This window comes from Equus przewalskii, chromosome 20 (genome assembly GCF_037783145.1).
Source record: "Equus przewalskii isolate Varuska chromosome 20, EquPr2, whole genome shotgun sequence".
NCBI classification, from domain to species: Eukaryota; Metazoa; Chordata; class Mammalia; order Perissodactyla; family Equidae; genus Equus; species Equus przewalskii.
Genome location: NC_091850.1, coordinates 43,569,839 through 43,582,544, shown reverse-complemented (window position 1 = coordinate 43,582,544; position 12,706 = coordinate 43,569,839). Strand labels below are relative to the sequence as shown.

The 12,706-nt window shown below is 43.5% G+C and overlaps 1 protein-coding gene across 1 annotated transcript in view; it reads right to left on the bottom strand.

Moving 5' to 3' along the window:
* MYO10 (myosin X) overlaps positions 1 to 12,706 on the bottom strand; it is a 210,793-nt gene that overhangs the window by 121,454 nt on the left and 76,633 nt on the right. The gene's annotated exons all lie outside the window — the stretch shown is intronic.

Below are 12,706 nucleotides of genomic sequence, written 5' to 3'. Positions count from 1 at the left end.
ATAAGTTTAACCAGTATCAAGTCAGCTCCATCTGCTGAGCAAAGTTTGACCAGCTTCACGTACAAACTCATGTAGTAACAAAAAGCACCTGATTGTGGAGTCTACCCCATATTTATTCATCTTACACTTTTATTATATTCATCCTTAAAATAAAACAAAAACACCAAGATATAAAAAGAACATAAATAACATGAAAAATGTGCAGTCTTCATATGCACTCACACTCAGGGGCACGTATACACACAAAACAACTTTCTGGAATAGGATTTGCAGACTTCACGATTGGGAAATTCTATTTTTAAATATGGACCAGTCACCTACATGGTAACAAATGGTATGTGATTGCAAAAGAGAATGACACACTAAGAAGGCAAAAGTACCAATCCAATGGTCTGCCCAAGCCATGAAAATTGGCATGTTTTACTTTTCTAGAGAAAAATTAAAACTTCAGCAGTGGCCTTTCTGCCACATGAACCACAAGAGTTGGTCAAAATCAGTTCAGAGAGACTGTCCAAGGTCAGCCATCTCTTCTGAGGACCAGCTCAGACACCCAGCAGGAGACGTGCCAGCCCCAGCGGCCCCACCTCATGGTGGGGTGGCCAACCCCGCCACATGAGCATCCAGGAGCACCCACAGGATAGGGCGGGCCTGGGGCCCGCTGAGAGAGGACAGGGTGGGGATGTGCCATGGCCAGGATAACAAGGTATTACAGAAAAATGCACAGGAACGTTTGAGAGTGTAGAAACACTTAAGACACTGATCTTTTATTGTAACTCATAAATGCCACGGGAGAAAGTTAAAGAAACAGAGACACTGAGGCCGAGAGAAGTGGCCTTGGGGCAACCTGGTAAATCTCAGAGGTGAAATCTCTGCCCTTAACTTGCTACAGGCTTCTGATGCCAATCCAGGCAGCTTTTCCAGAAACACTACAACTGGGTAGGGAACTTGGCCTTCCATCTAAAGCGACTGTGATGGTGGGGGCCAAGGCAGAACTTGAACCTCTGCTGAGGAGTGTAAAGAAGCACTCTGCATGCCCTCTGCTCCCAGCACACCGGAGGGTCTCTCCTTACTCTGCTCAGAGCTCCTGCCAACACAACGGCAGGTGGTTACTCAAATTTTCTCGTAGGAAAGAAGACAGGACATCAAAGCCTGCACAACTCTCTCCTGCTCAACCCCCTGCAAACTCACCATGAGCAAATCCTTCGCAACGTGAAAACAACTTTTTCTAATGGTCTCTCTGAACATACTGAGAATTCCAGAATTCGAGAATAGGAATAATTTAGAATATTAAAATCATTGTCTGTATTTATATTGACTCTGCGTATAGAAATCATACAAACACTACAAGACTTAGACACTAAAAAAATATAAATATATAACGACTAAATATTTATGCCACGTATAAACACTTCATCGTCCTTCATAAATGCCCTGGGAACAGCAAGACAACGCACGAGCCCAAGTAAACAGCTCAGAGCTGGGCACACAGTCACTGAAAAAATGGCTATAACCCATAAGTAGAGTTCCCCACCTTGTCATGTTTGACCCGCTCATATTTTCAAGAGCACATTGTACGTGGGCTCATCTCTATTCCAGGAGTGGGAAAATCAAGAAAACTAAAACTCTTCTTTCTCATGACCTCAAGGTGACAGAATCATCACGGAAGACAATAATTACATAAACAAAACCAGAGGCTACGAACAGAAAAAAAGATAGAAATATTATGTCAAGAGAGAGGATTGCAGCCGCTCAAAACAATGATTATTTCAAAGTAAAATATAGTAGAGAAATTGTATTTGTGAAAGAAAAGCAAAGATAGCCACCCATTCAGAGATGGGTTGATATTTGTCAAGATTTTAGAATGGTGCCTGGCACATGGAAGGTGCTTTAAATAAGTGTGATAAATTAAGAAATCTATTCATTCAAGCAAATACTGTGTGTTCTAAGCATTGGGAAGATAGCTTAGAACTATCTTAGAACTATCCTGGGGAAGTACAAGTAAATATATGGTATTGCAGATGGTGATGAATGTCTATGAAGACATAAATGAGGGTATGGGGACTAAGTTCCAAGAGAGGTTACTTTATTTTAGGTATTTGGGGACACACAGATAGGGTAAGATCAAAGTAGAACCTTTAAGGAAGGAATAAAACCAGCACCCTGCATTCAGTGTGTTAATGCATACTGGTTGAATAAACATCTGATTTAATTTAGAAAGATTTCAAAGGATTAATAAAACCCATAATCTTATTCGAGAATTTTCAGGGAGAGCCCCTTGAACTATCAAAAGTCATTTCTATGTGCAAGAGTTAACAGGGTATTAGTTGCACAATATTATTCCCAAACATCAGAAAAGAAAATACTGTGTTTAAAGAAGGGAATTCTTTTCACAGGAATTTTTGGAAACAAACACAGCCAAAACACAACAACAAGATGTGTTCCCAAAAACCCAACTCAGAATACGCTGAGTTGCTTCAGTGTTATTCCTACTTCACATACTAGGAGAAAGGTGGTAAAGCTAAGAAACGGAGCAAAGTAGAGAAGGTTAATAGGCAGGAAATTAACTTAGAGAAAATGGGGCCTCAGAACAAACAGCTCCCATTATAGAAACACAAGCCAGTGGTCACAAGACGGACTGGATTAAGCATGGGAGTTGAAAAAGGAAACCAATCAACAGTATTGGAAAAACAACTCAGCGAAGGCTTGCCCAATGCTGGGTCCACTTCTGTATAAGAAATGAAAAAGGCATGGTGTTCATTAGATAAAAACAGCTGAGATATTATTAATCTCCCTTTATTTTTAACCTTAGAATAATACACACATTGCAAGAAACCCCCATCATGCTTATGGGATAGCTCTGTAGGACAGAGAGATATATACGGATTTCTCTTATTACAAGTCATTAAGTACCACCAGTCATAAAACCTAACTTTTCCAATGGAAGAAAAAAAAAACCCTACCATGTCCTCTCCTGATGAACAGAAGGCATACAGGATGTTCCCAATCTAGGCATTTCATCTCACCATAGCCTGGAATTTCTTCTAGAGCAGATCTCACTTTTGCCCCCTAGGGGACGTTTGGCAATCTCTGTAAATATTTTTGGTTGTCACAACCGAGGGGAAAGGGCAGGGGGCTGCTGGGATCAAGTCAGTAAAGGCTAGGAAGGATACTAAACATCAAAGAATTCTCCAGCTCAAAATGTCAAGAGTGCCAAGGCTGTGATACCCTGCCTGGTCTAGAAATGCCCGGACGTCAACCAACCAGATGTCTATGCAGATACTAGAAAAAATGAGGGAGCCAATGCCTATAAGCAGAAGCTTTCATAAAACATAAAAACAAATCTTATAGAAACAATCAAAGAAATAAAAACATTGAACGGAGGTAAATCAAAGGTCAGCATGACAATATCATGTAATTGAGTTTTTGAGTCTTCCTTATTAGACCCAAGTGAAGAGGGGTGATGGTGGTGATGGTGATGATGATGACGACGACGACGACGACGACGACGACGACTTCCAGGCACTGGGGTTTGCTTATATTTTTGCTATTATCTTCTAATTGTACTGTATTATGGTCAGACAATATGGTCCACACTATTTCTACTTTTGGCCTACCTGGCCCAGGGCTGCTGTATCTGCTGTTCCCGGGTCCACTGACATCCTCTACTCTCCTCCTTGTGGGTCTCAGCCCAATGTTCTCCTCTCAGAAGGACCCTCTGCCACCCTCCTCCTCATTGTCTCATGTGTGCTGTTTTCATAGCTCCTTACACAGTTTGTAATCACTTATCTAATAGACTATCTTACTTGTTTAAAAATCCTCTAACCCCGACTCTGGTACCTCTGATCAGTAACTTAACTCCTTCGACCACAACCTACAATAAGAAATGTTCTATATTGTAAACTACTATACACATAGTTTCATAAAATATTTATCATCACAGTGTTCAATGTACCCCAATATTTTCTATTCTATTTCTTTTAAAGGCTGGCTGTGACCCTCTAAACTGATTTCATGCCTTACTATTAGGGGTTGCAAACTACAATTTGAGAACTCTACAAGGGCAGGAAGCGTGCCCATCTTGTTTCCCCGTGCTCAGTCTTGGTTCACTACACAGACTCACTAAATACAGAATAAATGGTCCCAGACATCGAGATGGGTATAGAAAACAAGGAGAGGCAGAGTAGGTAATGACCAAAACATGGCCTTGGGGTCACTGGAGTCAGATCTGGCTAGACTCGTTTCTCCTAGATGGACGCTTCCGATAGCTCAGGGATAAGGAGCAAGATACTTAACTTCTCTGGCTCACAATTTCTCCCTTCTGTAAAATAATAATACCACCTAACTCATAGAATTATAGTGAAAGCTAAGAAAATAATGGAGGTAAACTTCACAGCAATTGGCACCAATGAGGGCTCAATAAAACGCATCTATTCCTACCAGGGGGACATGACGCAAGGAATGGTGTAAAACTTTAAGGAAATAATCAAGAGCCTTAGCACAGAGGGAGGAGCGCAGACTCCTGAGACAGGGGCCTGAACACGGGCTGTGTGGGAGAAGGGAATGAGCAAGAGGGAGCGGTGCACATTTAGTTATACATTTTTTTAATGATGATCTTGACCTGCACGCTCTCTGATGAAAAACTATTTGACCTAACTCTTTCTTCTTCTATTTTAATCCTTTTGTACCAATCTGGCTGGCCTTGTTTAGACGTTCCCTGAAATTGTACATTGCTCCTGGTGGGGGTGCCTCTCTTAATTTCCTTTCCTTCTTTCTTTATTGCTTCCTTAATTCACGAATTAAAGTACGATCGATGACCAAGGTTAAGACTTCTGCCTCCTGATATGTGGGTAAAAAGAGCAATCGTGTAGACCAAAAATGATCTTCCTTGTTTGAAGCTTCTCTGACTCCGTCTCTCAGCGGCTGTGCCCCGAGGACAGACCGAAGAAGGAAGCGATCCCCTGAACGGACAATCTCCTTGGCCTCTTGTTTTTGCTGCTGCCTCAGGAGATTGGAGAAAGTATTTGGGGCATGAAGATGTAAAGTCTACTAGAAAGTTGCATTGGAATCTAATCACAAGCAAATTCATACATGTCTACTCTCCTAGGGTGCAGGGAAAAAATGGCAACAGTGCCTTGCTTTCACTTCAAATGTGTCAGAGATTTAGCATCTTAATTACATGGCACAGGGGGTTAAAACTATCTTTATATAAATAAATATTCTGTTACTTTAACCTCCCTTGGTCAAGTCTGTTAGATAGCCAACTATTAAATATAGATAAAACAAAGACTGTTATTTTGTCAAAGACTTGAACTAGTTTGTGAGATTAAGTCATTTAAATTGTCACCAGGTTTTCAATGTCCAGTGTTGCACCATGCATGGCATTTGGGTACAAAACCAAAAATAAGGAAGACAGGCAGGCAGAGGGAACTGGTACTTATTGAGTGCTGGCTGCATGCATCAGGTACATTTGATCCCCAGCAGGGGAGGAAACACTGTTGCTCATTTTCTAAAGGCTGAATTCACAAAGGATCAGAGAAGTTAGGAAACCTGCCCAACAGCACACAGCACAACGAGCATTCAATTCCTTAGGATAGTGGAAAAGGATGCACGTTAGTCAGATCTTAGAGGGAGATAGTTCACAGATGGCCTTTTGAATTCCAGCTCCGCCACTTACTGGCTGTGAATCCCTGGCATGTCCAATGGAGTAAATGGGAGAGAACGCCCTCAGCCCTTTGAAGGAGAGAACAGGAATGGAGAGGGGGCCAAGACAAACACATTATGCGTTGCCTTCCAGCATGCTGGATTTACATGTATTCCATTATTTTTCATATGTTCACTCTCTCGTTCCCTCAGGCATTCGTGCCAGGCTGTAAGCTGGACCCTGGGAATACAACAATGAATTAAATGGCCCCTCCCTCAAAGAGCTTACTGACTATTGAGGGACCAGAAGAATGAATGGGCAATCATAACCCTGTGGTGGGGGGCTGCAACGAGGAAATTTCTAGGGTACATGGGAACTAGCCACATGGGACTGACCACGGCCAGGGAAGAGCAGATACAGAGGCAAGATGGTGCAGGCCACCCATATAGTGGAGCGCGGCTGCGGCAGGGTGTGGGAGGCCCTGTCCCCTACAGTGGCACGTAGCCTGTGACCTGAAGGAAGTGAGTGTCACGTAAGCAGCTAAGGTTGGCGGGGACGGGGGGGGGGGGGGGGGGGGTGGCACAGACCATTCTCTACCTGCTTGTCATCATGGGCAATTCTAATACCAAACGTGACACTGAGATTGTTTTTCTAGAGAAGATACAAAGAAGAAAAAACTCACTACAAAATGCAATTTAATGAGACCAACTTTCCAGAACCCCCATGGGAAAGCAGTGTCTGCGTCACTTCTGGGTGTGATCACTACAAACACTGTCGTCCCCAGATGGAGGGTTTCTTCCCACTTCTGCACGCACAAATAACACACCACAAAAAGCATGAGCCACGACACGGACAACCCAGCTAGGACAGGAGGCTCCGGCCCGTCAGTCACTGAATGGTAGGCCTTAACCAGTGAGCACAAATCTTTGTAATGACACTGCAGAGTCTGCAGGCAGACCAATAGGATTAAGAGGCCCAGAAGTCTGAAACACCCAGGGCGCTAATCTGTGGACAGCACATCTGCTGATGGAGACGCCGAGCCATGCCACACACAAGTAGTGCTAAATGGAACTGACTCGTGTGCATGGGCAATCGCCCACTGACTGGGAAGGCCACGAGGATACACTGGCCCTGCCCTCTCCCGGTGAACTGCAGGGAAACAAGTTAACTGTGACAGTAAGTTGGGATAGCTGGAAGGAAAGGCTAATACATACATCCACAGAACACACTAGAGTATTTGCACACAGTCACATAAATAAGATCTCAAAGCGAAATTTACATGCAACACTAGGAGTGGTGACTTTGTAGAAGAATTATATACAGATTTCTTTTAAATGCTAAACTACATTACATTTTTATTCATAAAACAAAATTTTTCAGGAAAATCTCCATCCTTTTCCACTGTCCCAATCTTGTTGCTCCAGCTGAGCTAGGACGTGTCTCCGAGAGCTTCCTTGCTGCTCACAGCCCCAGGCAGCCCAAGCCTACCATGAAAAGGATGACGTTCAGGCCCCTTAAGCCAGTCTTTCCAAATTGAAGAATTTAGTGAAGGAAAAGATCATGATATGCAACTTTTTTTTCATTAAGAGTTACACTAAAATAAATTTATGATACAATTACACTATGCACATAGTATAATTTTAGACCTATTTTTAAAAATACATGCACGTGTGTACACATACCAGCAATTGTACTCTTGGGCACTCATTCTAGATAAATGAAAACTTACGTTTGCACGAAAACTTGCACACGAATGTTCACAGCAGCTGTATTTGCAACAGGCAAAAGCTGAAAAAGCCAGTCCCAGAAGGTCACATACTGTAAGATTCCATTTATATAATATTCTTGAAATGACAAAACTATAGAGAATGGAAGACAGACTGGTGGTAGCCAGAGGTTGGCGGGGGGGTGGGAGGGCAATGTGTCTGGCCACGAAAGGGCAACACACGCGATCTTGGGATGGAAAGGTTCGCATCTCGACTCCGTGTCCATACCCTAGTTGTGATATTGTGCTCAAGTTTTTCAAAATGCTGTCATTAAGGGAAACCGGGTAATGGGCACATGGGATCTTTCTGCATTACTGTTTACAAACGCACGTGAGTCTGCAATGATCTGCAAGCAAAAAAAGCCTAAAAATACACACAAAAAGACTGGAGGAAAACATATCAGAACGCCAATAATGGGTTGCAAGTTTGTAGGCGTTTTTAATTCCATTTTTGATACTTTTCTACAACTCTTTCCTTATTTTCTAAAATTTTTAAACATTTCCAGGCTTACAAAGAGAAATCAGCCCAATCAATACCACTGCCAATGAACATATCTATCTATAACTGATTCAATTAATTTTTAAAAATCGAGCATTGTAGAACTGCTTTCGAAAAATAACAAAAACGAAACAAAATGAAATAACAAACCTTCCCCAAGACTCACCAGCTGTTAGAAGGAGAAAAGGCTTCTCTAATCCACCTGTTTTAAGCACAGTAAACTTCAGCCCAGAGAAACTCTACGAAGCAAGAAGCAGGGATGGGGTGAAAGTCCAGGAACCCCAATTCTCGGCTCCATGCTCCTGGGACAACTGGTCGACAAGCTCTCGCTTCTGAGGTTCCTTTGCTCCTGTCCTAACGTCCTTGTCCTTGCTCTAATTTTAAGTGCCCCTTTCTGATCTTTCTCCTTCCAGTCACAAGCCCCTACAGCATGAACTTCAACTCTGGTACAGAATCTCCATTCCTGTAATTCCAAAGCACCTTCACGTTTCAAAAGCATCTCAAAAAAAACCCAACACAACCAAAACAGACCTCCACCCCTCTTCCTCACCCCGTGTCTATTTCTTTAATTACCAGCTCCTCAAGCCAGAAACCAGAGTCAGTCTAAAATCCCTCCCCTTTGCTGGCACCACGTCCACTTTCCAAGTCCTGGTGACAAGATGACCAGCACCACCTAGAATCCATCTTCTCTCCCTCTCCCCCTCCCGCCTTGGCCGTAGCTTGTTATTCACATTTTTCACCTGGACCCCTACAAGTGCTTCCTAATTAGTTTCTCTGCCTCAGTGTCCGTGGCATGAATCCAACGGTTCTCAAAGTGGAGTCCAAGAAACATGTTTTAGTTCTGAGTTCTAATTTTAAGGATTTAAAAAAATTTTTCTTACTAGTTTTAATGACAAATTTCCTTGGTACCTTATGAAACTTTGGTTTCTTTGGCTGATGTCTCCCAAACTGGGATCAACGAGGATCTTTAAGTGGACATCGCTCAAGTCTGAACAGCACAGATGGATCTGAACTCCACTCTGCTTCCCATTGGCCGAGCAATCAACTTGCTCCAGTTACCCAGCTCTTGAACCCTCGGTGTCATCATCTATAAAACAAGGATGATGACACCTACGCCTCACAGAGTAAGAGTGAGATCAGAGTAATACAACGCATGCAAAGGATTTAGCACAGTTCTTGGGACTCAGTAAGGACCTCAAGTATTTCCATTGTTAGTCCTGTTACCGTTATCAGTTATGTGATCTGATGATGCCCTGATGGAAATTCTCTCAGTTTGTTCCCAATCACTTCCAGGACAAAGCATAATCTCCTTAACATAGTGTCTCTACAGTGCCTTTCCTGAGGGGCCCCTGCTGCTTCTCCCAACAAGCTGACTCCAGCCATATCTGATGGACTGAGTCACTTGCCCTCTCTCCCACCCCTCCCCTGCGTTTCACACTGCACTGAACTCTCCTGGGGTCCATCCTCATTCCTCCAGGTCACCCCTCTTCCAAGCCTCAGCCACCATGCCCAGCCTGAGTGGACTGCCCTTCTCTCTCACAGCACCCTGGACAGAACCTCTGCTGTCACTCACCACATTAGGTTGTAATCTTGTCTCTCTTATTTCTGCCTAGAAAGCAGGGGTGGCAAACTTCAGCTCCTGTGTGAAGTGGCTGATTTCCTGGAGCACTATGATCAGATCCGTGAGGACCTGGGGCTGTAGACGGGCTGGTGGGAAGGAAGGCAAGACCGAATCACAATGTTCTACGACAGTCGGGGTGTGCTGCCGTCCTCGTCCTGGACCAATGTGCAAGAACCTGGATTGTGTCTTGTGAAAACCCCTGCGTCCTCACTGCCGAGTCTAACCGTCTGCTAAAGGGATGAGCACCAGCTGCTCCTCTCTGGTGCTGAGATCATATAATGTGCACCTTGCATTTGTCAACGAAAACCAAACTCCAAACTTGTAAAGCTTGAGCTGTAAACCAACCTTTTTCATTTACTGGCTGCCTTGAAACTGAGTAACGTGACAGTAACTCCATGGCTGCTCTTAGGTGAAAGGAAAAAGGCATACTTTGAGCCAAATATGCACACATCTTGGAGTTTTAAAACAGTGCCAATTTTATGAATCCTAACTTTAGGCACTACGTTTTTTGCATGCCACTCACTTCCAAGTGTCAAGTAAGAATTAAGAGATACCACACAAGGCATTTATTAATCCAGTGAACAAAAATAGAATCGGAATGATTCCAGATTCCAGACTGAATCCAAAAGTCCTTTCTGGCTTTTAGTTTGCTAAAATATCTACAAAGAGGACAAGAGGTCAGCTTGGCTCAAACTTATGGTACAAAAATGAGGAGGACACACACCATCCAGAAGACGACAGGAAAGGCTATTGGCCTGGAACGTGGAGTCATGACCTCCTACATTTTCTCTATATGCTCACCCAGCCCCCACTGCCAAGGAAATCCACAGAAATGTCAGCAAAATGCTGCTTGAATTACTGGAAGGATTAGGAAGAGGCAAAAGGCTGGAAAAAGAAAAGACTGAAAAAAGATACAGGTCACCAAGTAAAGACAGCCAAGATCTCTTTAAAAAATATATTTAATAAGCAAGAAAAATTAATACTATGTGCTGCGATATTTTTCCTAGTATGCACACTATGAGCAAAATAAGGGGGCTAAAAAGAACAGTGCTTGTTTGCACTCCCCGCAAAAGTGTCAACAAGGAATTGTTGTTTCTCTGTAAATGTCTAAGAATGCAAAGCATATAAAAGCTCTGTATAGCTTCGCCAGAAATCTGCTCCAAATGTCTAAAAGCCAGAGCACCTGAGGGTTAGAGGGACGGATGGGAATCTGGTTGAGGACTTCTTGAGAGCAAAGGTTACGAGGGATAAACATGGCCATGTTTTTGTCAATATCATTTAATTCTTTGCATAACTTCTCATCCCCCACTGAGCTTTCCCAAAAAGGAAATTTAGAAACTTCCTTTCTGGAGATAGCCTTATAAGTTTGCATCTCTTCGAATTTCCATTTTAGAATGTTAAAGAATCAAAACACGGTATAAAGTCAAAGGGGCCACTACACTCTCTCACTCACCACCAGACGGTCAGTATTGCCATCAGACAGCAGCTCCTCCTCCACGGACGCGGATGCCCAATGCTGTAAGCTCAACTCCCCATGCCCACTTTCACCGTAACACCTATGCCCACAACACTCTCAGTCTCCATCCATCAATGCCGCTCCACCTTCATCTTCCTTCCAGGGGCAGAGATAACGCAGAAGGTCCAAACCAGAAACTCAATGACCCCTACACGGGCATGAGATGGGCAGATGGAAATGATTAAGAGCATGATGATGAAAATGCACCAAGTGACAGCCTCTCGCCTATGAACACCTGAAAACAGAAAAGAAGCACCAAACGCCGAGCAATCAATTCCCTCAGAGACCCGAGGATCTCATTAGAAATGAGCAAATATATCCACATTATTTTGTCACTATATATACCTATATCTTTAAAAAATTTTTTAATTCTTTGCTCTCTTAAGCTCTTGTTAGCTATATATGCTCCTGTTAAATGTATGTGAGTTAACACACTGCTGGAGGGAATGTACAGTGGGGCAGCTGCTTTGCAAAACAGTCTGGCAGTTCCTTCAAAGGGTAAACATAGGGTTACCATACGACCCAGCAATTCCACTCCTAGGCATAGACCCAAGAGAAATGAAAACCTATGTCCACACAGAGTTGTATAGGAATGTTCATAGCAGCACTGTTCCCATTAGCCAAAAAGTAGAAACAACCCAAATGTTCATCAACAGATGAATGGATAAATATCACGTGATAGACCTACACAACAGGATATTATTTGGAAATAAACAGCAATGAAGTACTGATACATGCTACAACGTGGACCAACTCTGAAAGCATTATGCCAGGTGAAAGGGGTCAGACACAAAAAGCCATATGTTATAGATTCCATTTACAGGAAACGTCCAGAATAAGCCCATCTAGAGACAGAATGTAGATTAGTGGTTGCCAAGGGCTGGGGGATGAGAGGAGGAAATGGAGTGACTGCTAATGGGTCTGAGGTTTCCTCTGGGGGTGATAAAAATGTTCTAAAATTGACTGTGGTGATGGTTGCACAACTCTGTGAATACACTAAAAACCCCTGAGCTCTACACTTTAAATGGCTGAATTCTATGGGGTGTGAATTATATCTCAATAAAGCTGTTGCTTTTTAAAAAAATACTTGAGTTAGGCACTTGTCCCGGCAGGCGACACATGCAGACACTCCATATATACTGTGCCTTTCCCTCACTAGCATGCCAAGCCACCCTCAAAAACTGCAACTCACCAGTGTTGGACTCCCTTCACAGATGTCTGACCACTGTTCCAATGATTAAACGGCGGGTGCAAAGGGGCATGAGGGAACCAAGGGCAGAAAGCAGGTAAAACCCACACTCCCAGAACGAGGAAGGTCAGCCTGAGCGTGACAAGTGGACTGTCCTTAAAGATCACAGAGAGGGCCGAGCACAGAGAAGCAAAATGAGCCCAAGGCAATCTGGAGAGGACAAGGCCAGGGGAGACACTGGAATGGATGGAGCCCAAAAGGAACAGGTTAAGGATGCCCAAGTGCCCCACAAATCAGACCAGCCTGGTCACTGACCCTGTGCCTGCCTTACTCTGGGTGTGCCTTGCTCCCTCCCCCTAGCTCGCACTGCTCTCCTCCATGGATATCTCCACCATCTTGCTCCTAACCCAACCCTTTCTGGCTTTACTCCTACTTATATGTGTAAAGAAATGCAACACTAACAAGGGGCCTCACC